Source organism: Egretta garzetta, unplaced genomic scaffold (genome assembly GCF_000687185.1).
Source record: "Egretta garzetta isolate BGI_Z169 unplaced genomic scaffold, ASM68718v1 scaffold574, whole genome shotgun sequence".
NCBI lineage: Eukaryota > Metazoa > Chordata > Aves > Pelecaniformes > Ardeidae > Egretta > Egretta garzetta.
This window is the reverse complement of record NW_009259488.1, coordinates 490,469-496,064: the sequence shown is the minus strand read 5'-3', so window position 1 is coordinate 496,064 and position 5,596 is coordinate 490,469.

Here is a 5,596-nt window from a genome sequence, read left to right as displayed (position 1 = left end):
TGTCATAGAAGGAGTGATAATACTAATACCTAATTAGTGTGTTTCACTTTTCTTTCAAAAAAAAACCCCAACACCTTACATTTTTACTATGGGAGGTGGCATGTGTTGGTAACAGCATCAGTCTCGTTATCTCTCTGGAGAAAGTGAGGGATAGCCGTACTTTTCTCTGCTTCTCGATCTGGTACTTGACTCTATGTTACAGAGCCTACACTACAGAACCCAAAGGAGCCAGAAGTCCCACCTCCAAGGTGAGACACAGATAATTGCTCTCCAAGCAGAAGCAGCTCAGTTAGAAGGCAGTAAAGAAGCTGAGCAGGACCCAGCCAGCAGCCTTGGGAAAGCACAGCACCAGAGGGAGGGAGAAAATGAAGAAGCAGGAGCATGTTATTTTTTCCCCTCTTAGACAGAAGACTTGCTTAGTGAGTGTAAATACAATCTTAAAATGCATAGAGGTTTGAAGAAAACCCATCTGTTATGGTTTGCAATGGGATGAAATAGCCATCACTTCGGCAGAAAGCATTTTCTCCTTTACAAAGGTGAGTATTGATTCAGGGGGGGACTGTCAATTCTCGCACGCACACTTCTCCACAGAGAGACATACATATACCATTCTGCAGGCAGACGAGTGTGACCTTTGTTGTCACATCTTTTGGGAAGACAGAAAAGGGGAACTGGTTCCTCCCTCACAAGCAAGCCACCATTCCCACCACTGCAAGCAGCAGTTTTCAATTCACGTGTTACTCCTCCTGGCCCTCCTGAATCCATCAAGCTGATAACCTCATTATGCCTGTCACCTGGTCTTGGGTCTCCTGGTTCTGCCCTCAGCTGGCACTCTCTCTTCAGCCTTTACTGTGTTACATCTTCATTTCCTTTGTAATGTCATTTAGGTCATCTCCGTGCTGATGCAAGAAAGCAAAACTGTTCCTTTTCCTCAGTGAATGTATAATCTTTTCCTTCTTGAAACCTGAAGAACAGATCTGGAAGTTTTTTACATGCAGTGACATCAGCTTCCGTATTTTAGAATATTCACAGACATGAGTATGAATTTAAACTACTACTCCATATCAAGTGCCTGCTGACTGGCCACAAGTATATTTAAGCTGGAAATCAGAAGTTTCTGGCTGTGAGAGCAATCAGATTATGGAACCCACCTCCTGGCAGAGGGGTGAGCAGAAAAGCATGAAGTAGTTTTTAGTAAGCTCTTGAATGGTTGGTCTAACACAAAACCCCTAAGAGGAAGGCGCGGGGTGTGATGACGTATGAGTGAACACCAAATAATATAATTTGAGAGAATAATAAGACTGGATAAGCCCTGCTCAGCGTTTCTGATCAGGCTGTCCCTACTGTGTTGGGGTCACATCCCTGCAACCACAATGAGTGACGAAGTGACATTAGAAACTAAAATTTACACAAGTGTCAGTCTGAAAGGAACATTCAGAAGTCACTCCATCTATGTGCCCAGAGGCAGGATCAGATACGCTGATGCTTCCCAAGCAAGTGTTTGCCTTACCTGCCCTTAACACACTCCAAGGATGCCACCACCTCCCCAGTACTTGTTATGCTGCTCATTGACTGATAGCTGGGAAACTTTCCCTCCTCTTTATCATAGAATCATAGAATCACAGAATGTTTTGGGTTGGAAGGGACCCCTAGAGCCCACCCAACCCAACCCCCCTGCAGGAGCAGGGCCCCCCCTAACCACATCAGGTTGCTCACAGCCCCGACCAACCTGGCCTGGAATATTTCCAGGGACGGGGCCTCCACCACCTCTCTGGGCAACCCCTGCCAGGGTTTCACCACCCTCATTGGAAAGAATTTCTTCCTTATATCTAGTCTAAACCTACCCTGGTTTAGTTTAAAACCATCCCCCCTTGTCCTGTCACAGCTGGCCCTACTAAAAAGATTTTCCCCATCTTTCCTATAGGCCCCCTTTAGGTATTGAAAGGCCACACTCAGCTCTCCCCACAGCCTTCTCTTCTCCAGGCTGAACAAGCCCAACTCTCCCAGCCTGGCCTCATAGCAGAGGAGCTCCAGCCCTCAGAGCATTTTTGTGGCCCTCCTCTGGACCTGCTCCAACACTTCCATGTCCTTCTTGTGCTGAGGGCTCCAGAGCTGGACGCAGTACTCTAGGTATAACCTAATTGAGCTTGTTGCATCTTGACCTATTCTCAGGAGACATGGGGAACAACCGACCAGCATCTTTCTCATCACAACCTTATATCTTTAAGGTTCATTGTCGTATTTCCTCTTCTGTTTTCTCCCTGCTAGACTCAGTCCTCTTCTTTCAACCCTATGCGTCTTGCCCCTCTTATGCTGTTACCTTCCTCCCATCCCAACCTAGGCTAAGCCTCTTTTATTGAGCCTCTCTAGCTTGGGGGTATTGAGAAAGCAAAAAATTACCTCCTTTGTCTTATAGGCAGTATGCCCTGGTAACACAGCTGTTCCCTCTTTCTTTACTGGTGTATTTAATTTTTTCCCCTTCTCAGTGCAGTATTTTGCACCAGGTTTATGGAATTTTAGCTGGCTGATTGTGAGCTCTTTCTCCAATTTGTAAGGATAATTTTTTTTTCCCTATCCTGCCTTCAGTCTCACAAGCTCTTCCAGCATTGGGGCCAGCTATGTATTTTATAAATATACTTTATTTCATCATCTAGATCATTGAGGAAACTAGTTGATAGATCTGGCTAGGCACCCCTGGGACTGATCTTTGTAAGTCTTCCTGGTCTGATGGCAAACTACTGATAACTAGTTTCAGAGTGCATACCCGTGACAAATATCATACAGGATTGTTTCAAAAAGCCTTACTACACGTCAGGATAGTCTGCATGGCTGGACCTGCTCTCTCCACTATTCCAGTTACTATGGCAAAGAAAGTTAACTGTTTTGATGTGGTTCGTTCTTGGCTTTCTCTCTGCTGTTTTTTTTTCTTATCACCTGATTATCTTTAAGTGATAACAAATTGATTATTTAATAATTTGTTCCACATTCCTTGAGGAGATGGAAAGGTAATGACAGAGGGATGAGGAATCAACGTTTTCAAGAAGGTTTAGGGACACTTGCTGATTTTTATCAGGGCAGTGCTGACTTTGAGGGTAATTTAATAGATCAGGCATTAAGTCTTCACTAGTAATTAAGTCTTTACTAGTAAATTAAATGTCAGGAAAAGTTCCCAGAACACAAACTCAATCACCAGAATTAAGTGTCAGCATATCCCTGGCATGGTTTGGCTTGGTCCCACTAGGACTGTCCCGGACCATTTCCAGTCATGATTTGGGAGTTAGCACAGGCAGAGAGCCACTCCCACAACTTTTGCATGAGGTCACTCTATTTCAGAGGTGAGGGGAGTTTAATAATATGGATGTGAGCCATTCAGCGCTAGTTTGCAGGATGTGTCTAGGAGAATGTTCCTGGGCACTCCTGATTTACTACCTTCCTGCTTCTTTTTGCCTTCTCCATCTGCAAGATTCACTGTGCTTTGTAAGCACAAATGAATCAGTCCTCTGACTAGTCTGAGAGGAAGCTGAGGCCAGACATCTCACTTTATAGATGTGAAGAGTGAGGGAGTATCTGACCCAATCTCCACAGCAAGTAAGTAGCTGGGCTAGCACTGAATCCAGGGGCCTGACCTCTTATCCCTGGCTATACGGTGGGGAGCAGTCCTTTGTCCCCCAAGCATGTCCTCCCCCAGCTTGTCAGGCAATGCCTCGTGAACCATAAGATGGGAGGGGACCTTCCAGGGACCTTCTGAGAACAGGTTTCCCCAACGTAGTGGGTGTCCAGCTCTAGCCCAGTGCTGTGTCTCCTCTCCCCTCCCAGCCCTGCTGTACCAAATGCAGGTGGTCACTGGGATCACAGAAGGAAGGAGGTCATTGCCCCGTGTCAAGACAGAAGCCTGTCTGCAGGGGAAGGCCGATGTGAGAGCAGGCAGGGTGGGTCTTTCTCTGTGAGAGCAGGCAGGGTGGGTCTTTCTCTGTCCGTACACTTGCACCTGTGAAGAGATGGAGGGAAACATCTTGCTGCTGAGGGCAGACAAGGATGGGTGATCCCCAGGACAGGATAACTCCCAGCACAAAGGAATAATCAGAAACTATCACCAGGGGCAGAGGCTGTGTATTGACCTCTTGGAGGAAGAAAAAACTGAGTGCAAGGGGAGCAGACAAGAAGCTGAGAGGTGCTGTGAGCTAGGACTGAGCTATGGAGCTTTGGTTTTCTTCTACTTCCCACCTGTAGGACCAACACATAAATTCCCTCCTTTCTACCCAGGCCCTATAAACAGGGATGAAATTGCATCTTTGTGATGATGACCAGGTGACACAAATTCCAGTGTAGATATGTCTGCCCCTAGCAGGGACAATTGCAGAATTAAATGCCACCAAGGGAACAGAAGAGCCACAGAAAAAACTGTCAGATTTCTACAGGCTGAAAGATGCTCCTGTAGGGTGGGGTGGTTTTTTCCTCTGGGAAGATAAATATAGAGAAGCCAATGGACTGCATCTTCAGTTTGTGTGCATCATGTTCTCTGCTCCCACCTTGATGGGCTCCCCACAGATTCTGGGAACAGCTTGAGATGATAGAATTAATTAAATGAAATTAATCAAAACAACCTACCCAGAGATGAAACTGGCATTGGTGAAATGCAGAGTGGGTCCAAGAAGGGATTCTGTAGCCAGGGCTGATGCCTGCCCTCATCAATAGGTTCTGTTTGGATGAAAGCCCGTGTCCTACATGCCTTGGTCAAACATGAGGGGCTCTGAGGAGCTGCGTGCCTCATGCAAGATCATGGCTATCCACGCAGCGCAGTAATTGCAGTGGGAACAGATGGAGTCCTGCTTTTCACAGAGCCAGGCACAGCATGTAATCATAGATATCGCTTTGATACTGAACGAAGCTGAACTCCAAATCGTGCTGTGTTAGTGTGGAGGACACAGGAGAATTGGAATGATGGCTTTTAGAGATGTGATCTAAGAGGGATACATGGGTCCAGCCAGTGCTTCCCATGCTGCAAACCTGGGAACAGGGGTACAGATTTGCCCAAATGAGTTACTAAAAATTGAAGATTCCCCTCTGCTTTAGTCTCTGCCCATTCCCCCCGGACGTGTCAGCACAAGTTTTCTTATGCCAGGTACCAGTTTGGAGGCATTTTTTTGGGCCTGTACTAGCCATTTATGTTCTTTGTTTTATGAAAGCATTGCTGTCCTCCCCAAAACATGCTGCATCACCTCGAGGGTCTAAGAAGCTGTGTGGGTGTAGTTCCTATCAATTGAGCAAGGATGAGAGCAGAGTTACAAGAAGAAATATCTGATCGAGCGTGAAGTGCTCAGATATATTGTGGGGATGGGTCCCTTATAAATATCTGAGAACAGAGAGAGAGACCCAAGCAGCTTTATGAAGTGCTGTGTTATTGGGGCCACAACCCCGTGGCCGAGTTTATTCTGCAGCCAGCAGAGGTGCATCCATCACAGAGACGGGTGCTGTGGTGCAGAGGCAGTACAGGGTCCTGCCGGTTGCCTGGGAAGTCACGGGGAGCTGGGTATTCTGAACCGAGGCATGGCTGAGCAGAATGGTGTGCCCTGCTTTTAACATTATGCGAGTATCA